Raw genomic sequence first — 22,307 nt, forward strand, 5'->3', positions numbered from 1 at the left:
CAATCTAATTGTAAGGAGAGATGCTGGCCTTCACCCTCCTTGCCCTCTGGCACCCCCCAACAACAGAGGGTAGAATGTCCCTCTCTCACGCCTGAGACAATAGCCTTGAGTGCCAGCTTTCACTCAATCCTTTCGTTTTTTTCTTCATATTTCCTGTGTGCTATGAGGCAATTGTTGTATTGGTTTAAGAAAAATAGTAGGCCATGCACGTCATAGGCCAAATAACATTCTCCGTTGCACCCCCCCAGCGCAGCATGAAGATAAAGGTGTCTATGTAAATGTATGAGATGATGTTGTTTCATTAAGTTTGTCTCCCCTTCTCCTTTCACGATGCGGTAAGAACCATTCAGCAACATAAAGCGGGCCTAAATATAGTGTTTAGAGTTATTACACCACGCGCGGGCCTGGCTGGTAATTGAAACTTTTCATTTGGCTTTTTTTAATGTCATGTGTCTGCGGGGGTGATTGGCAGGCTCGAGTGGCCGCGTATGAAATGGCTCCCGCGTTAATGAATAGAACGCTGATTGCAGGATTCCGGAGCCGCCAAATTACGGTGCTGCCACCCTGACGTGCAATTACCAGACCCCTCGGGCTCGTGCATATTCATCGTTGCTGTTTTGCATATTGATCAGCAACTTTAAAGTGCTGAAATGTATGGTGAAAAAAGTGGGAAAAAAAAGAGAGAATCATCTTACCTGTTCTGTCTGAAGGTGAAGGTGTGGGCTGACGTGCGCTTGCCCCTCACAGCCTATCTATCCACTGTGGTGCAGGATATTGTCAAACAAACTATTTTTTTAAAAGCAATACTTGCCTGTTGGAGGTGTTTTATTCCATTCACATAATTTATTCCCAAATAAACGTCAATCTTTTTCCAATAACCTGGCCCCCTAAAATATAACATTTTTGTCATCCATTGACCAAGTAGGCCTAATAGCCCTCTATATTTACATAATAATAATAATTATAAGAGGAAGAAGAATACCACTACTACTACTAATAAAAATAGCTTCTGTTTTAATGAATCTTTTTCTCCTGCTGTTCACTGCTAGTCCTGTTAAAATAGTATCATACTTCATTATTCTATTCTATTACACAATAAAATAAATAAAGAATGTCTATCGTTTTCATTTGACATACAACACACACACACACACACACACACACACACACACACATTTGCATTCTTTGTCATTGTTTGTTGTTTTACCGAGCTGTTCTGTGATCACTCAAATATTAGTCAGTCTTTCTATTCAAGTGATGATTGCATTATCTATTTTATTCAACTTTTATGCGTACTACTGAGAATTATTCCCTAAAGCAAAGTCCTTCAAGTACATTCAGTACATGAAAAAGAGATGTAATATGGATATAAAAATTCTACATTCAACAACAATGGAAAAATGCATATCCGCCAAAGCGTTAGATCTACCCCCCCCTTTTTTGAAAATTCTGTTAAAAATCGCGCAACTTTTCAGCGTCCTGCTACTCATGCCAGGAATATAGTATATGCATATGATTAGTATGTGTGGATAGAAAACACTCTGAAGTTTATAAAACTGGTTAAATCACGGCTGTGACTATAACAGAGCGTGTGTTTCATTGAAAAACGCAAGAAAAACTGCTCTCTGAAAGCAAAAAATAATTTCCATAAGTCACTTCCACCAGTTGTTAAAGGACAACAGAATTTAATGGAAATTTGCCTGCACTTCATACAAATTCCGCACGATGGCGCCATTGTACTAATTTTCAATCGAATTAATTGTTGGAAAATCCATCTGTCTGACCCCAAGTTTTCCAGTCTTCACCCGGATGCAGTTCAAGGAGAGATCAGATTGCATTGTTTTTGAAGTGAGGACCTATTGAAGAGACATCGCCCTGTAATCGTTTTGATAGATTATAAACGTTTACTAATACCTAAAGTTGGATTACAAAAGGATTTCGAAGTGTTTTGTGAAAGTTTATCGTCGACTTTTTTAATTTTAAAAAATTACGCAGCGTTTAAAAACGATGAATTTTTCTGAATGACACTACTTCAATACAAAGCTATTTTGGGTATATATGGACCGATTTAAACGAAAAAAAGACCCAATAGTGATGTTTATGGGGCATATAGGAGTGCCAAGAAAGAAGCTCGTCTAAGGTAATGAATGTTTTATATTTTATTTCTGCGTTTTGGGTAGCGCCGTCTATCGCAAAATCTGTTGTTTACGTGTCGAGCTGGCATTTTGGGGGGTGCATGCTATCAGATAATAGCTTCTGATGCTTTCGCCGAAAAGCATTTTAAAAATCTGACTTGCTGGCTAGGTTCACAACGAGTGTAGCTTTAATTTAATACCCTGCTTGTGAATTTTGATCAAGGTTTGAGTTTTAACGAGTACATTTAGCATTTAGCGTAGCGCATTTGCATTTCCAGGTGCCTACTTGGGACATGTGCGTCTCAAGTAGATTCAAGAAGTTAATGTTGCCAAATCAAGTAAAGCTGAGCAATTCTGGTTTTATGCCTGCCTTTCAAAACAAACAGATTACAATCACATTATCGCTGGATCATATGAGTGTATGATTATTGTCTTGTGTTTCGCTGCTCAAACAATAGCTCTCAGTCGCACCCAAGATTTACTGAGAGTTTTTCAAAAGAACATTTTTAAGGAATTCAATGTTGCTGAATCTCAGACGTTTTGACCATGGACATGTAAAATGAAGGGGTCCTGAAGGAACAATCATTTTGTTCTTTGTCCTATTGTTGAATTTGTACTACTTTGTATTTTATGTTTTGTAGGCTACTATACTTTTATCATACTTGTTGTGAGAACGCTTTTAGAAGGCTTGCTGTTATAATTAGCTAATGATTGCTCATTGTTCTTGCAGAACTCATGTATGCTGTGTTTTGTCTTAGCAATCAACTGTACATGTTGATGTGATGTAATGTTGATAATCAAGGCCACATTAGAACATGGTCATTTTTTTACATCTTGTTAAATATAATATACATTAGCTAACACCTATACCAATCTTTATTGCCAGTAATACATTATGCATACAAGTAAACGAATATGCATGTTATTCCAGTTTTGTTTAAAAGTGTGTAATTAGTGAATTGAGTAATCCACATGAGGGATATTATAACTGTTGATCTAGAGTTGTTGATTTTATTTGTTGTTGTTTATTTGTTTGGAACATGCCAATAGATTTTGTACACAAGACATTATTTGATGTATTAACAGTCAAAGGTAATTTCCAAATACCTCCTTTAATCCACATTGCTATTGTTGGTTTGTACCTGTTGGAAGTGTTGTGTTACTGCCTGATTCTACTACCTGTTTCTCTCACTGTAAATTAAGAGATTCTTTCCAAATCGCCATATATCCATTTTCAGAAATGTTTGAAAATTAGCGTTTATTGTTTAAATAACTTGTGAAAGAGATTGGTGTGTTTTTTTTCCACTATCTAATCATGGCATGTTCAATGTTTCAAAATCTATCACTTGATGGTTTCATTTCAGAGGGACAAATAATCATGTTTTTTGTTGTTGCAAAAGGCTATACAGGAGGAACCACTGTATATCTGCATCACTCAGATAAATAAGTAGTACAGCTAGGATTTACACAGTCAATTGTAAGAAATAACTACACAAATGATAACTGTACAAATGTTTTTTTTTAAATGAATCAATACAGTAATATGAGATCTGTATGTAGCAATCATTTGTGAAAACACAAATGTGGAAAAATTGGTGGGTATAGGTTTTGGAAATAACCTCTTCAAATATTAAAGCATAAAGGTGCTTGTGTTAAAATAAGACACAAGACTTGTTAAGTTCCACTTAGTTCTTAGTAACAGTAGGGATCCCGAGTGGCGCAGTGTCCCTGGTTCGAATCCAGGCTGTATCACATCCGGCCATGATTGGGTGTCCCATAGGGCGGCGCACAATTGGCCCAGCATCGTCCGGGTTTGGCACACACCACAAACACCCTCACTCACTCACTTTTCCTCATATGGTCACAAACTACACTCGAAATGTTACCAACTCCACTGATAAGAATCTCCACACACATTTGAAGCTGTCTGACATTTTCCACAAACACAAAAGCAACCTCTACTCGGGGGAGGGGGGGATACAATGAAAACCCCAAACTGAATGAAAAGAAAGAGCGAGGCAAAGGAGTGCAGGTGCTGACCTCCTGAGTTGTTCACATCTGTCTGTATCTGCTTGAAATTTCTCCACCAGAGATCTTTATCATTGATTCGTCTGTGTACTGAAATCCACCCGCCAGCCCATTCTGAACCTCCACCGCAAACCCTCAACAACCCAACTGGAAGCCAATCAAAGGCCAGAAAGGTGTGTGTGTGTGTGTGCGTGCACAGGGTGCACTGAGCGTACGAACACTGGCCCTGAACCAGACCTGGCCATGCATCTTGGAGCACTTGTGTTCTAGATCTTCTCTGGATATCACGGGAGTAATTGTGTTGAGTGGTCACTGTGCATTTTGGAACGCAAACAGAAAACACCCCGAAGGGCAAGTCTGTGTCGTCGGTCTGTCTGTCTGCCCATCTGTCCCAACAACAGGGCATAGAGCCCAGTACAGCTGGTATGGGCAAACAGGAAACAATCACTTAACAACAAAGAAAACAGCCTCTTCAAGTGCCAGTTTAGCTGATTTGTTGTCCCTTTTTGTTGCACTGTGGTTTGTGAGTGACACCTTGCTTTTACACAATGTATATAGCCCTTTCATATTCAAGAAGTGTAATCCCTATTTTTTTTATTATCAATTAAATAAACTCAACTAAGATACATTTAGAAATGGTGTACCAAATCCACATTTTAGTAACCCAAACCTCTGTGTGCACTCCATCCTTATTTATTTTGGCAGTGACGCTAAAATGTGAACAGTTGGCTCTGTACTCCAGCATTCTGGATTTGAGATCAAATGATTCATATAAGGTGGCAGCACATAATGTCACCTTTTTTATTCGGGTGTTTTCATATATATCTGTTTTACCATTTAGAAATGAAAGCACTTTATGTATCTAGTCCCCCTATTTAAAGATTTTGGACAAATTCACTTAGTGTAATTAAGGAGTAAAAAGTGTAGTATTTGGTCCCATATTCCTAGCACGCAATGGCTACATCACGCTTGTGACTCTACAAATGGATTTATTTGCAGTTGTTTTTTTGGGTTGTGTGTGTTTCAGATTATGTTTTGGCCAGTAGTAACTGAATGGTGACTAATGTATTGTATCATTTTGGAGTCACTTTTATTGTAAAATAAGAATAGAAGATGTTTCTCTACACTTCTATATTAATTTGGATGCTACCGTGATTATCGTGAATGAATCATGATATGTGAGAAAGTTACAGAGGAACAAAGATCATATTGCTAAAAAAATGCTAACCTCCCCTGTTATTGGTAATGGTGAGAGGTTAGCATTAGTAAAAGGGGGCTTTGTTCTTTTAACTTTCTGATTCATCATTATTCACAATTCATAATCATGGTATCATCCACAATATAGTCCAAATACTGGAGAAAAAAAACATGTTTTCCAATGGTGGGACTAGATAGATAAAGTGCTTTTATTTCTAAACTGTAAACAGCTATGTGTGAAAATACCCTCAAATAAAAGGTGACATTCTGTACTGTCGCCTTGCTTCGTATGAAACATTTGATCTCAAATCCAAAATGCTGGAGTACAGAGACATACGTACACATTTTTGCTTCACTGTCCAAATAAATACAGAGGGGAGTGTATATTTTGCTGTAGGGGTCTATTTAGGGAGGTGTCCCTCTGCTGGTATAATCACTATGACAGGGGTGAGGAAGGGTCAAGTGGTGTCAGGGGCTGCATCCTGACATTGCATTAACCCTAATCATTTACTTATTGATTTAACAGCAACTTGAATCCATGTTGACTGGCTCCTCTCAGTTAACATGGGTGAGTATGGACATGCACAAACTGGTTTGTTTGTTTGTTTGTTTGTGTGTGTGTGTTGGGGGGAAGGGGGAGTAACTGGTTACAAAATCAGCTTTCCTTATTTTGTATTTTCAGCTTTTTTAAAAAGTTGGTGGAAAGACATCATACTAGTGGTAAGATAAGAGTTCTGAGATTCTGCAGCTAGTCATTAGTAGTAACAATGCAATAACAGCACATTGGTACGAAGTTTGCTACTGCCCTCTTTTGGAGATGTGATGTAGTCTTGAAGATCTGGCTCATGCGATATCCTCCTTCAAACCATTCCATAGTCTTTGTCACTAGCCTGAAACTATCATCTTTCTCATATAGAGCAAGTGTTTGTTTTATTTTACATTTGATTTCACCTTTATTTAACCAGGTAGGCAAGTTGAGAACAAGTTCTCATTTACAATTGCGACCTGGCCAAGATAAAGCAAAACAGTTCGACAGATACAACAACACAAAGTTACACATGGAGTAAAACAAACATACAGTCAATAATACAGTAGAAAAATAAGTCTATATACAATGTGAGCAAATGAGGTGAGATAAGGGAGGTAAAGGCAAAAAAGGCCATGGTGGCAAAGTAAATACAATATAGCAAGTAAAACACTGGAATGGTAGATTTGCAGTGGAAGAATGTGCAAAGTAGAGATAGAAATAGTGGGGTGCAAAGGAGCAAAATAAATAAATACAGTAGGGGAAGAGGTAGTTGTTTGGGCTAAATTATAGATGGGCTATGTACAGGTGCAGTAATTAGTGAGCTGCTCTGACAGCTGGCGCTTAAAGCTAGTGAGGGAGATAAGTGTTTCCAGTTTCAGAGATTTTTATAGTTCGTTCCAGTCATTGGCAGCAGAAAACCTGAAGGAGAGGCGGCCAAAGGAAGAATTGGTTTTGGGGGTGACCAGAGAGATATACCTGCTGGAGCGCGTGCTACAGGTGGGTGCTGCTATGGTGACCAGCGAGCTGAGATAAGGGGGGACTTTACCTAGCAGGGTCTTGTAGATGACCTGGAGCCAATGGGTTTGGCGACGAGTATGAAGCGAGGGCCAGCCAACAAGAGCGTACAGGTCGCAGAGGTGGGTAGTATATGGGGCTTTGATGACAAAACGGATGGCACTGTGATAGACTGCATCCAATTTATTGTGTAGGGTTTGGAGGCTATTTTATAAATGACATCGCCGAAGTCGAGGATCGGTAGGATGGTCAGTTTTACGAGGGTATGTTTGGCAGCATGAGTGAAGGATGCTTTGTTGCGAAATAGGAAGCCAATTCTAGATTTAACTTTCGATTGGAGATGTTTGATGTGAGTCTGGAAGGAGAGTTTATAGTCTAACCAGACACCTAGGTATTTGTAGTTGTCCACATATTCTAAGTCAGAACCGTCCAGAGTAGTGATGCTGGACGGGCAGGTGCAGGTGCAGGCAGCAATCGGTTGAAAAGCATGCATTTAGTTTTACTTGTATTTAAGAGCAGTTGGAGGCCACGGAAGGAGAGTCGTAATGGCATTGAAGCTCGTCTGGGGGGGTTGTTAACACGGTGTCCAAAGAAGGGCCAGAAGTATACAGAATGGTGTCGTCTGCGTAGAGGTGGATCAGAGACTCACCAGCAGCACGAGCGACATCATTGATGTATACAGAGAAGAGAGTCGGCCCAAGAATCGAACCCTGTGGCACCCCCATAGAGACTGCCAGAGGCCCGGACAACAGGCCCTCTGATTTGACACACTGAACTCTATCAGATAAGTAGTTGGTGAACCAAGCAAGGCAATCATTTGAGAAACCAAGGCTATCGAGTCTGCTGTGGTGATTGAAAGAGTCAAAAGCCTTGGCCAGGCCATAGAATACGGCTGCACAGTATTGTTCCTTATCGATGGCGGTTAAGATATCGTTTAGGACCTTGAGCGTGGCTGAGGTATATTGAGGTGTATTCCACGTTACAAAGACTTCAATATTTATTTTATATTTTGTGTTCTTCCTCTCTCTTTATCAGACTTACAATATAAACACAGTGATATACAGAACTTGTACTAACCATCATATGCCACAGGGTGGCAATAATTCCTTACAGATAATGAAGAAGTCTCAGAACTTCTGCCATTGGACTGTGCTGGGATGGTTGCGAAGCAAAAGCCACGTACATTCACTGATAGTCAAATCATAAACGATGAGCCAGATTCAACGGATGGTTTATTTCTTATCTCTCCAATTCAAATTGTGGCAACATCAAAATGATGGCAACCTAATTTTTTGCCATTTTTGAACATTTGATGTAAATGGCTTCTACCATTTCAAAGCTTGTACAACAAATGCTGTGTATTGTTTGTCCTGAATTCTGTTCCCAAAGACTTTAGCATATATTATTATAAGGATGATTGACACATGCATCTTACCACTGAACCTAAATACAGGCTCAGGCCAAATACAACATGTGCATGGTTCACCACTTTGCACAGTGTAGAATGATGATTACAGTAGGATGCAAAACACTCACCAATGACCTCACGGAAGTGTTCGGTATAAAAGACAAAGAAAAGTTCATGACAGGAGATGATTTGATCTACTATCAGGGCCGGACTACCACATCTGGGGCCCCGGGGCATCTACCTTTGGCTGTCATGCCAAATAATGTCCCTCGGCCAAATAGGGTCCCCCTCTACGTCACAATGGGATTTGATAAACTATTAGCGTCTGTTGCTTTATCAATGGTGTGATGACCTAATGATTAGAATTTTGGAGATCGCTACAGCCTAAATTACGTTATTTTCATCATCAATATGCAAGCAAGGCTGATTTCCGCCAAAATGTCGCTGTTTTAAACAAGTTTTGTTTAGCTAAGAAAATGTAAACATGAATTCTAACAACTTTTTGGTACTTTGTTAACGTTACATGAAACCCATGTCGGAAATGGCAAAGAAAACCTGTAATCTGCTTGACACATTAGAGTTACTTACCTTACAGATCAGGAAGTCAGCTAATTTCCACTCCATTCATATGCAAATCCATTTGACTCATACACTGGCTTGTCTGGCTGTCATGTTTTTAATTTAACCTGCCCTTCCCTTGTCTACACTGAAATAATATCATTTCAGTAGTCCTCTAAACTCAGCAAAAAAAGAAACGTCCTCTCACTGTCAACTGCGTTTATTTTCAGTAAACGTAACATGTGTAAATATTTGTATGAACATAACAAGATTCAACAACTGAGACATAAACTGAACAATTTCCACAGACATGTGACTAACAGAAATGGAATAATGTGTCCCTGAACAAAGGGGGTGGGGGGGGGGTCAAAATCAAAAGGAACAGTCAGTATCTGGTGAGGCCATCAGCTGCATTAAGTACTGCAGTGCATCTCCACCTCATGGACTGCACCAGATTTGCCAGTTGTTGCTGTGCGATATTACCCCACTCTTCCACCAAGGTACCTGCAAGTTCCCGGACAATTCTGGGGGGAATTAGCCCTAGCCCTCACCCTCCGATCCAACAGGTCCCAGACGTGCTCAATGGGATAGAGATCCGGGCTCTTCGCTGGGCATGGCAGAACACTGACATTCCTGTCTTGCAGGAAATCACCCACAGAACGAGCAGTATGGCTGGTGGCATTGTCATGCTGGAGGGTCATGTCAGAATGAGCCTGCAGGAAGAGTACCACATGAGGGAGGAGGATGTCTTCCCTGTAATGCACAGCGTTGAGAATGCCTGCAATGACAACAAGCTCAGTCTGATGATGCTGTGACACACCTCCCCAGACCATGATGGACCCTCCACCTCCAAATCAATCCCGCTCCAGAGCACAGGCCTCAGTGTAATGCTCATTCCTTCGGCGATAAACGCATATCCGACCATCACCCCTGGTGAGACAAAACCGCGACTCGTCAGTGAAGAGCACTTTTTGCCAATCCTGTCTGGTCCAGCGACGGTGGATTTGTGTTCATAGGCAACGTTGTTGCGAGTGATGTCTGGTGAGGACCTGCCTTACAACAAGCCTACAGGCCCTCAGTCCAGCCTCTCTTTTTTATTTATTTTTTATTTTACCTTTATTTAACTAGGCAAGTCAGTTAAGAACAAATTCTTATTTTCAATGACGGCCTAGGAACAGTGGGTTAACTGCCTGTTCAGGGGCAGAACGACAGATTTGTACCTTGTCAGCTCGGGGATTTGAACTTGCAACCTCTCTCAGCCTATTGCGGACAGTCTGAGCACTAATGAAGGGATTGTGCATTCCTGGTGTAACTCGGGCAGTTGTTGCCATCCTATACCTGTCCCGCAGGTGTGATGTTGGGATGTACCGATCCTGTGCAGGTGTTGTTACATGTGGTCTGCCACTGCGAGGACAATCAGCTGTCCGTCCTGTATCCCTGTAGCGCGGTCTCAGGCGTCTCACAGTACGGACATAGAGATGTATTGCCCTGGCCACATCTGCAGTCCTCATGCCTCCTTGCAGCATGGCTAAGGCACGTTCACACAGATGAGCAGGGACCCTGGCCATTTTTCTGTTGGTGTTTTTTAGAGTCAGTAGAAAGGCCTCTTTAGTGTCCTAAGTTTTCATAACTGTGACCTTAATTGCCTACCTACTGTAAGCTGTTAGTGTCTTCAACCGTTCCACAGGTGTATGTTCATTAATTGTTTATGGTTCATTGAACAAGCATGGGAAACAGTATTTAAACCCTTTACAGTGAAGATCTGAAGTTATTTGGATTTTTACGTATTATCTTTGAAAGACAGGGTCCTGAAAAAGGGACGTTTCTTTTTTTTGCTGAGTTTATTATGATAAAAAATGTTTTTATCTTGCATAGCTCATTGGTAGACCCTTGCAGGTCCTAGGATACAACAAGGAATCATGTGGAACAAATAAATACCATCAAATGATACTTTACAACTTACAATAATGAACACCTTATGAAACGGCTGTGAAAACCAACCTGGCATCATGATGATGAGAACCTCACTAGTGTCTTCTAGTCCAGTGACTGGCCTTACATGCCCCTGTTGGACACTAGTGATGAGAACCTCACTAGTGTCTTCTAGTCCAGTGACTGGACTTACCTGCCCCCGTTGGACACTAGTGATGAGAACCTCACTAGTGTCTTCTAGTCCAGTGACTGGCCTTAACTGTCCCTGTTGGACACTAGTGATGAGAACCTCACTAGTGTCTTCTATGCCAGTGACTGGACTTACCTGCCCCTGTACCTCCAGTCCAACACAAGCCACATGTGAGAACATTTGATGGATTAGTGCAGTGTTATGAAGAAGAGATATGTACTTTTCAACAGCTTTTGAAAGTATAGCCTACCTCAAGCTGGTCCCCTTCCGACTCAGAGCACAGAGAATCAGACTGATCTGAACTCACTGGCTCTGGTGGATGGGATACCTCCTGGGTGGCTCGGACAGTTGAGGGTCCTAAAGTCATTTGGAGAGAGAAATTGAAGAGGTACATTTTTTATGAGCTCAGCATAACTACCATTTCTTGATTTCTCAAATATTTTGATTTATTTATTTCACCTTTATTTAACCAGGTAGGCTAGTTGAGAACAAGTTCTCATTTGCAACTGCGACCTGGCCAAGATAAAGCGTAGCAATTCGACACATACAACAACACAGAGTTACACATGGAATAAACAAAACATACAGTCAATAATACAGTAGAACAAAAGAAAACAAAAAGTCTATATACAGTGAGTGCAAATGAGGTAAGTTAAGGAAATAAATAGGCCATGGTGGCGAAGTAATTACAATATAGCAATTAAACACTGGAATGGTAGATCGAATGGTAGATCGAATGGTAGATCGATATCAACCAAAGCTTAACATACTTTGTCTCACGGGCTTCACCGAAATGTAGGGCGTCAGGGCTTTCACTCTCTTCTCACCTCTCTCTCTCCCTCTGTCACTTTCTTCCTCTCTCTCTTTCTGTATGGGTCTCTCTGTCACCTAGTGACACCTAGTTAAGGGCAGTTGGAGTTACCATAATTGTTTACACCTATCCATTTGATTGATCTGGGTTAACTTATAGCTAGGTACCTCAATGTGTCAGAAATAACTAACTGTATAACGTCAGCTAGCGTTGCGACATGTAGACTAACGTTAGCTAGATGAAAAATGGTTGTTAAATGAAAAATGGTTGTTAAATGATCATACATAAATCCTTCCAGTTATCTAACAGTAATAGAAATGAACTGCTTAACGTTACCCTGAATTGTGAATTTCTCTGCCCCCCTACGAATGTTGCGCCTCTTGTCGAGATCAGTGGTGCCTCCATAGTACTGTAACGGAAAGATACAATAAAATCTCTGTCATGGGTTCAACAAGAGATGCCATTGAAGTGCAAACTCTAGTACATACAAACAGAAAGCAGCTACTTTAGTACAATAACAGTTAGCTTGATAGATAAACATAAAGCACATACAATAACAGTTAACAGTTAGATAACGTTAGCTAAATAAAACTGGATGAGTTAAATAAGTAACAAACGTTAGCAATGTCAATATATATCTAAAAACAGCTTCAATTATTTCTTCCTGATTAACAATATGTTCTTATATGAAGACAAATATATGGTAAAGAAAGAGTGTTCTCTTTCCAGTCTTTTCGGTCCTCTGAAGCTGCAGGTCGTCAGCAGGTTGTCACCGTCAAAAACACAGTTCTTGGAGGGCAATACTGAGGTAATAATCTTGCGCGGGCTGAGTGAGCGCTTCTGAGGTTAAATTTAACTAAAACTGCCGGGGTCCGGGGTCCTGCGAGACGCTACGAGGTAACCAAGCAACTAGCATATCAACGGACGCTTTGGCTCATTTGTAATTCGGTCAGAATATTGCAAATAAAAAAAAAAATAAAAAAAAAATTTCAAATTCTAGCAACAGCCCTAGCAACATAAATTAGAGCTCGTCGAATCCAATTGTGACGTAGAGGGGGACACTATTTGGCATGACAGGCCCCACCCAGGGATTTTGTTTGTTTGTTGGGAAAACGGCTAACTTCCTGCAGTTCTAAATTTTTTGTCATGGTGCAGAGATGAACATGTTCAGTTTTATAGCTCATTTCATGCTATTTTACACATATTGCCATGAGGCTGATCAAAAATATGCTGATTTAAAGCTAATTTCCTGCAATTCTACACATTTTACAATGGGGCAGACAATAGACAAGAGTCTATCGCACACCCAAAGCTGATTTGGTGCTGGAGGCAAAAGGCTAAACTGGAGAAACAGGAAAAAGTCACACTTCCAGTCAGATGCAAATTAAAATTAATTATAGCTGAGTTTTTGGTCAATTGACCTTCATCAGAGCATATCTCCACAAACAATAGGGGGCAGGTAATGCCACCTAGTGAGCTAGAGGTAATTGCAGATACTTGTGGTGATCTCAAGTACCAAAAAGGGCCACTAGATATCATAATATCAGATAGAAATACAGGATAGAAAATAACATGTTATAGATGTATTTCTACTAGAACAAAACACATGTACACAGGGAATGTGGTGTTAGTAGAAGGAACCTATAGTCTCAAAGAGAGAGAAATAAAGTTTAAAAAATGGAGAAAAAAAAAAGGAAAATATATACAACACTATATACTATAGAGCCAGGAGAAATCTAGAAAACAACTAGATAGAGGTGAATACAGGACATCCTAATACCAGGGTGTGTTTGTGAAGCTAAAATGAGGAATTACAACATGACCCTCATATAAAAAAAAGTCCTAACGGCTATAGGGCGCCTAAAGGATGAATATAGAAGAGTTCTCTCTGACAGAGTTTACGGCCGTTGCCGCCTCCTCTTGGTGACACTTCCACCTTCTCAATGCCATGGAATTGTAGAGAAGACACACTGTGAGAGCACTGGACAAAGTGACAAGCAACAGGGTAATTTTCCTCCTTGCGTCTTATGTTCGCTTATTCTCTGTTTCGAGCATCTGGATGTCTCACCCACAAACACAGAGTAGGATCTAAATCCCATTTTTTGTGTTGCATGTGATCACACTTTTAACACTGTACATTTTTCCAGACCTTGGGTGTCTATGTTGCTGCACTGAGCACAATTGCCACAGGGTAGTTTCCATCTCTCAGGGGAGTAAGGAGGGTTTGTTTAGCAACCGTGTTGAGACTGCCTTGGACTAGTCTACTGTGAATATTGGGACCCTGTTTGTAGACTACGTTTTAATCATAAAGGCTTTGAGGGTGAATGTAGTAATGCAAGTAACAGAGAATTCCTTACAAGTTTTGACACTTGTTTTTTGTATATGCTGGTCGAGGTTTAGAGTGGTGATAAGTTCCCCATTAGCAGCCTCTATTCACATGTCCAATAAATTGACCCGCTTATGGTCATACTCAATAGAGCACTTCAGTTCCGGGTTCATACTGTTCTAAAAGGAAGTGAATTCGTGGAGTTCTTGTTCAGTGCCAATCCACACACAAAGAATATCATCAATTGACCTGAACCATTTGAGCATCTTGGAGAAGTAAGGGTCCTGGTCAACTCACAGATAGACTTGTGCTCAAAATAGCCCATGTATAAAATAGCATAATTAGGGGCTAAGGTGGAGCCCATAGCAACTCCACTGATTTGAAGGAAAAAGCGTTTTTCAAAGGCAAAGTAGTTGATCTTGAGAACTTGAGAAGCCAGTTCACAGATTAATTCACTAGGTGGTGACATTTCTCTGTCACTTTCCTGTAGGTAATATATTCCAGTGCATCTAGCCTTTTTCATGAGAGATATTTGTGCAGAGCAGGGGTACTCAACTCTTAACCTACGAGGTTCGAAGCCTGCTGGTTTTCTGTTCTACCTGATAATTAATTGTACACACCTTTTGTCCCAGGTCTAAATCAGTCCCTGATTAGCTGAGAACAACGGAAAAAATGCAGTGGAACTGGCTTCAAGGTCCAGAGTTGAGTTTGAAGGGTGTAGAGGCTCTCTAGATCAAATGTAGCCAATAGGATGTTGTCAGGGAGATTAGACAGTTCTGATATTTTGTTAATCACATCTGTAGAACCGTTGACGAATGCTTTGCATTTTTGCACAATAGGCTTAATGAAAGAATCAGCAAAGTTGGAGAGTCTCTAGAAGAGAGTCAATACTGGCAATGATGGTTCTGCCCTTAGGTTAGCATATGCTCTTATGGATCTTAGGTAGTCTATAGAAAACAGGTATGACAGGGAATTTCCAATACAGGTAGTTACATTCATGCATAGAGATCCAGTTCTGATCAAGATCAAATGTCAGATAGTTGGTTATCTTTGTCTGGAAGTCAGATGTAGAGTAAGTTCTGAGTTTCCTATAGAAATGTTCATCATCAAGCGGGCGATAGGCCTCTGCCTTATAAAGTAGTCTGAACAACTATAGCTCCTCCCTTATCAGCAGGTTTAATGACAATCTGAGTATCTTTAGCAATTGCTGAATGGACAGATAGAAGTTGAAAACATCCTATTCCACAATTCTACAGAAGATGTGAATGCATTCGTAAAGTATTCAGTATTCAGTATTTTCCACATTTTGCTACATTACAGTCTTATTCTAAAATGCATAAAATATATATATTTTTCTCATCAATCTACACGCAATACCCCATAATGACAAAGTGACAACAGGTTTTTATACATTTTTGCAAATGTATTAAAAATTAAAAACTGTACTGTTAGTATTCAGACTTTTTGCTATGAGACTCGAAATTGAGCTCAGGTGTATCCTGTTTCCATTGATCATCATTGAGGTGTTCCTACAACTTGATTGGAGTCCACCTGTGGTAAGTTCAATTGATTGGACATGATTTGGAAAGGCACACACGTGTCTATATAAGGTCCCACAGTTGACGGTGCATGTCAGAGCTAAAACCAAGAAATGAGGTCGAAGGAACTGTCCGTAGAGCTCCGAGACATGATTGTGTCGAGGCACACAGTGGCCTCCATCATTCTTAAATTGAAGAAGTTTGTAACCAACAAGACTCTTCCTAGAGCTGGCCACCCGGCCAAACTGAGCAATCACAGGAGAAGGGCCTTGGTCAGGAAAGTGACCAAGAACCCAATGGTCACTCTGACAGAGATCCGGAGTTCCTCTGTGGAGATGGGATAATCTTTCAGAAGGACAACCATCTCTGCAGCACTCCCCCAATCAGGCCTTTATGGTAGAGTGGCCAGACGGCGGCCTCTCCTCAGTAAAAGGCACAAGCTGGGCACCTAAAGGACTCAATATTATCTGGTCTGGTCAAGATTCTCTGGTCTGATGAAACCAAGAATTAACTTTGGCCTGAATGCCAAGCGTCACGTCTTGAGGAAACCTGGCACCATCCCTGAGGTGAAACATGGTGGTGGCAGCATCATGCTGAAGGGATGGTTTTCAGCGGCAGGGACAGGCAGACTAGTCAGGATCGAGGGAAAGATGAATAGCGCAAAGTACAGAGAGATACTTGATGAAAACCTGCTCCAGAGCACTCAGGACCTCAGACTAGGGCGAAGGTTCACTTTCCAACAGGATAACAACACTAAGCACACAGCCAAGACAATGCAAGAGTGGCTTCGGGACAAGTCTCTGAATGTCCTTGAGTGGCCCAGCCAGAGCCCGAACTTGAATCCGATCGAACAGCTCTGGAGAGACCTGAAAATAGCTGTGAAGAGACACTGCCCATCCAACCTGACAGAGCTTGAGATGATCTGCAGAGAAGAATGGGAAAAACAGGCCTCCCGGGTGACGCAGTGGTCTAAGGCACTGCATCGCAGTGCTAGCTGTGCCACCAGACACTCTGGTTCGAGCCCAGACTCTGTTGCAGCCGGCCGCAGCCGGGAGGCCCATGGGGCGGCGCACAATTGGCCTAGCGTCGTCCGGATTAGGGAGAGTTTGGCTGGCAGTGATATCCTTGTCTCATCGCGCACTAGCGACTCCTGTGGTGGGCCTGGGCGCAGTGCATGCTGACCAGGTCACTAGGTGTACAGTGTTTCCTCGACACATTGGTGCGACTGGCTTCCGGGCTGGATGCGCGCTGTGTTAAGAAGCAGTGCGGGGCTTGGTTGGGTTGTGTTTCGGAGGACGCATGGCTCTCGACCTTCGCCTCTCCCGAGTCCGTGCGGGAGTAGCGATGAGACAAGATAGTAACTACTAACAATTGGATACCACGAAATTGGGGAGAAAAAGGGGGTAAAAAAAAATTAATACTTTTTTAAAATTAAAAAGAATGGGAGAAACTCCCCAAAAGGCACACAAGGTGTGCCAAGCTTGTAGCGTCATACCCAAGAAGACACAAGGCTGTAATCGCTGCTAAAGGTGCATCAACAAAGTACTGAGTAAAGGGTCTGTATACTGGTGGAAATGTGATATTTCAGTTTAAAAAATTGTATACATTTGCATATATGTATAAAAAAATGTTTTTACTTTGTCATTATGGGGTATTGTGTGTAGATTGATGAGGGGAAACAAAACAATTTAATCAATTTTAGAATAAGTCTGTAAAGTAACAAAATGTGGAAAAAGTAAAGGGGTCTGAATACTTTCCGAATGCAATGTATACTCTTGGGTTTGAACCAGTCGCGACCCATCATTCAGGGCAGGTGGGGCTTTGAGACCCACATTTTTAGCAAAAAAAAGTAATCAAATTTTTTTTTTTTGGGGGGGGGGGGGGGGTGGGACTTTCCTGTTTTGAATGTTACTTTGGAAACAATATAAAGAATATATATATATATTTGAGTTAATAAAGCCGCTTACAATCATGGTCTTTTTTATGTTTTCTTGAGTAAGGCAGCTCCAAAATGCAGGTGTTTCAGCCTAGCTCAGTGCTTTCTGTGGTGGTGGGGCAAAGCCAGCAGAAAATACGGAGCATTGCGGCGTGATTCACCCAGTGTTCTGTCACTCATGGGGACACCGCCAATTCTAAGGGTAGAGCTAGAAAATGTTAGCCCCTTGGGTGCATTAGAAGTGCCCATCCAAGAAGGCTCAATGTCATCGGCCACAGATAAAATTACATCAAATCACGTTATATGTAGCTTTGATTGGACTGATCATGTCAACATCATACTTTCAAAATCTTAGCTAGCAGTCATCATCATGCATCAAATCGACAATATACTGGCAAATATTTTTTAATCCTTGCCACATGAAGAGAAATAATGAAGAGAAGTTGTAGATAAAACTTATTGGTGGTCGTCGGCCATTGGACATATACATTACACAAGCTGGAAATTGCAAATTCAACAATGAGTGGTTTGGAAGGAATCAGGGACAGTGGCTAACTGCAAGCATTGCAAAGCAATCACTAGCCTGCTATTCAGTGGAGTGGCTGTGTTGTCCCAAATCTGGGATTGAAGGGCTCTTTTCCAAATTTAAAATTATAAACATTCAACATTGGCCATGCTGTCAATGAAGCATGATTTGTGCCACGCTCAAAACAATTGTTAACTCGGAACTGTGGAAACTTGACTTCAGTGAGTTCAACTGGGAAGTCGAGAATAAATTAGCTACGACTGGGAAAATGCATTTTGAACGGTCATCCAACTCAGATTTGTAAATCCGGCCTCTTTCTAGAGCTATGACATGAAGATCCATGGCGTCATCATGATTCAAACTTGTTTTTTCATGTTCCCAGTTGTTTTTAAAGCACCATAAATCCAGAGAATGCCAGACTTTGATGACAAAATTTGCCCACAAAGGACCACCACACCACCTTCCTGTTCAAGTGAGCACAACACAGCAAGGTGAGTCCAAAAATGTATTGTTTGCTGCTGCATAAATGATGTAATATGCCAGGGAGATATGTATACTGTAGCTAAGAAAGTAATACTAAGTTTATGTCAACCAACATTTATAACCCAACCTCAGGTACCCTAATAAGTAAATAAATGATACAATTTAAGACGGGGGAATCGTTATTGTCTTTACTGGAGATAAACAACAAAGGATGCGCTCTCATCTACGCGCATGAAAACACTACAGCCAAAATGGGAGCCACTTAGAAAAACTACAAATTATAGCTCATTTTTCCAAAAACAAGCCTGAAACTCTTTCTAAAGACTGTTGACATCTAGTGGAAGCCCTAGGAATTGCAATCTGGGAGGTTTTCGCCTCATATTAAACATGACAGTCATTGGAAACAGTGGTAGGCTGAAAATCATTATTCTTTGGATGGATTGTCCTCGGGTTTTCGCCTGCTATATCAGTTCAGTTATACCCACAGACATTATTGTAACAGTTTTAGAAACTTTAGATGTTTTCTATCCAAATATACCAACTATATGCATATCCTAGCTTTTGGGCCTGAGTAACAGGCAGTTTACTTTGGGCACGCTTTTCATCCAGACGTCAAAATACTGCCCCCTAGTACTGCCCCCTAGCCCAAAGTGGGAAACGTTTTTCAACAGAATCCTCTCACCTTTTCCCCTTCATTTGTGGACTTCAATGAACAACACATAAGCTGTATGTGACCAGGTGAAAAAACCTTTCCCAAGCCAAACCATATCATAACTGGTCTCCCCCATATTAGCGAAAGTAACATCCTAGTCAACATAGCTAATATGTTAGTAAATCCGCTATCATGGAGTAACATTACATTGTAAGTGTAACAGTATAGCTTCCATCCCTCTCCTACCTGGGCTCGAACCAGGGACCCTCTGCACACAGACAACAGTCACCCTCGAAGCATTGTTACCCATCGCGCCACAGCCCTTGCAGAGCAAGGGGAACAACTACTTCAAGGTCTCAGAGCGAGTGACGTCACCAATTGAAACGCACCAGCTAGAATTAGCACGCACCAGCTAGCCATTTCATATTGGTTACACTCACCCCCCTTTTGACCTCCTCCTTTGTCGCAGCAACCAGTGATCCGGGTCAACAACATCAATGTAACAGTTTAGCTTCCGTCTCTCTCCTCGCCCTTACCTGGGCTTGAACCAGCCACCCTCAAAGCATTGTTACCCATCGCGCCACAAATGCCACTGCCCTTGCAGAGCAAGGGGATCAACTACTTTGTGGGCTATACTCAGCCTTGTCTCAGGATGGTAAGTTGGTGGCTGAAGATATCCCTCTAGTGGTGTGGGGGCTGTGCTTTGGCAAAGTGGGTGGGGTTATATCCTTCCTGTTTGGACCTGTCCGGGGGTATCATCGGATGGGGCCACAGTGTCTCCTGACCCCTCCTGTCTCAGCCTCCAGTATTTATGCTGCAGTAGTTTATGTGTCGGGGGGCTAGGGTCAGTTTGTTACATCTGGAGTACTTCTCCTGTCTTATCCAGTGTCCTGTGTGAATTTAAGTATGCTCTCTCTAATTCTCTCTTTCTCTCTTTCTTTCTCTCTCTCGGAGGACCTGAGCCCTTGGACCATGCCTCAGGACTACCTGTCATGATGACTCCTTGCTGTCCCCAGTCCACCTGGCCGTGCTGCTGCTCCAGTTTCAACTGTTCTGCCTGCAGCTATGGAATCCTAACCTGTTCACCGGACGTGCTACCTGTCCTAGACCTATTATTTGACCATGCTGGTCATTTATGAACATTTGAACATCTTGGCCATGTTCTGTTATAATCTCCACCCGTCACAGCCAGAAGAGGACTGGCCACCCCTCATAGCCTGGTTCCTCTCTAGGTTTCTTCCTAGGTTTTGGCCTTTCTAGGGAGTTTTTCCTAGCCAATGTGCTTCAACACCTGCATTGCTTGCTGTTTGGGGTTTTAGGCTGGGTTTCTGTTTTCGATTACTCTAAAAGTCTCATGAAAGGCATGAGCTCTGCTTTGTTTTTTTTTGCGCAGGCTGTACACACTTCATCAGTCTCTCATTCACAATTTGACAAGCACTAGATAATGCCTCAAATTTCCCAGCGGCATCGCCTTTGTGTGGCCATAATGCCCCCTAAAATAATCCATGCCTTTTGTGGCCAGTGCACATCTCACTCACACTGCTCTCTCATATAGCTACATTTATATTAGCCAATCCCCGTCACATGATCGGGTCCTTCTCATGAGCTTCAAGTGAAGACAGACATCAGGGATGCAACTGCACACATCCTTATCCAATTCCGAGGCGCATATTGAAGATGTTGGAAGAACTGCCCACAATTACTTTTCATCAGCAAACACGATGAGTAGGCCTAACAAACAGCAAAAATAACTAGCCTATGTCAATCTACTATCCCCCATAGTACAACAATTGACCTATTCTATTCTGTGCAAGAAATACATATTTCAAACATAGTCTGGGACAGTTGTGGGATGGGATAGATCCCAAACTAATACAACCACTAGCAACTGTTTTACTAAAAACTGTTTTAAGCAATGAGGTTTATGCAACAGATCAGAAAGTTTATCTTATTACCCTATCTCTTAACATGACAAATGCTTTCAATTAGTGGGAAAACACCATTCTCAGGGGTGCATTTTTATGGTGCAAATGATCTTCCCCAAACTTGAAACTGTATATGTATGCCATTGTATAGCAAATTTATGTGCTTAATTTTAAGAGGTTATTTGGCCACTTTAGATGTGATACAAACCTTATCAAAACATACATGCCTATGGGCGAGGCTACATGAGGTGTGCGACTATGATTTGAAAAAGTCACAAAAAAGTGCTGTTTCTTGCCTTACTGCACACTAACTGGGTGAAGTGATAATATATCATTCATACGTGACAGGCTAATATTGTCACCCATCCGACTATTCTTGATTTAATCTTGTCTTTCCATATACTAAGCAATATGTGAAATTTGTTTTGATTTAGATTGGACCATTATCATGCATCTGTCTTGAAACATACATGTCATCTATACAATGAAATAGCAAAAGGAGGACGCTTTTCACGTGGTGTTTGTTCATGCCACCCAGGTAGGCTATACTCCTGTTGTAAAGAGAAGCAATGTGCTTAATATTAGGAAAGTTGAGAAATAAATATATAGTAGGCCTAGCCTATAGAAACTGATGGGATCCCCCCCTCTTTTGTAGTAGAGGCCATCGAAACTCTGTTTTCTCACTCAATTGCATAGCCTATAGAAATGTTGTGCAACATGAGCTCATGGGCTCTCATGAGGTGTTTGATTCAATTTTCAATCTCATTTGCATCGATGTCAGAGTGATTAGAGAACAATGGAGTGCTGAGTACCAGGCAGTTAGCCAGTTTGGTAGGCTACTAATGACCATCAGCAGCATCAGAGCTTGGAGAAGCCTTATTACCATGACTAAACGGTCATGTGGAATTTGACTGCCATCATGACTCGTGACCTCCGGTCTGGCGGTAATATGGTCACAGCAACAGTAATTATTTCCCTTTCACATGGGAGATGGGACTTGTAGATTAAGAATCTTAATGATATTTGTCATAACTATAATTTATTGACTGGAGCTCCTGATAAAACAACGATAGTTGTTCTGACCCATGGTGAAATGCCACTGTGGCAGACAGACAGACG

At 41.4% G+C, this 22,307-nt stretch overlaps 1 protein-coding gene across 2 annotated transcripts in view; it reads left to right on the forward strand.

Moving 5' to 3' along the window:
- The first annotated feature begins 1,803 nt into the window (after positions 1-1,803).
- rc3h2 (ring finger and CCCH-type domains 2) overlaps positions 1,804-22,307 on the forward strand; it is an 81,988-nt gene continuing 61,484 nt past the window's right edge. For both annotated transcript variants that reach the window (XM_090234994.1, XM_090234996.1), the window contains exon 1: positions 1,804-2,140. The gene's annotated coding sequence lies outside the window, so the exon portion shown is untranslated. The remainder of the gene's footprint in view (positions 2,141-22,307) is intronic.

The sequence above is a fragment of the Oncorhynchus mykiss genome, chromosome 5 (assembly GCF_057628025.1).
Source record: "Oncorhynchus mykiss isolate SJ-2025 chromosome 5, ASM5762802v1, whole genome shotgun sequence".
Taxonomy (NCBI): domain Eukaryota; kingdom Metazoa; phylum Chordata; class Actinopteri; order Salmoniformes; family Salmonidae; genus Oncorhynchus; species Oncorhynchus mykiss.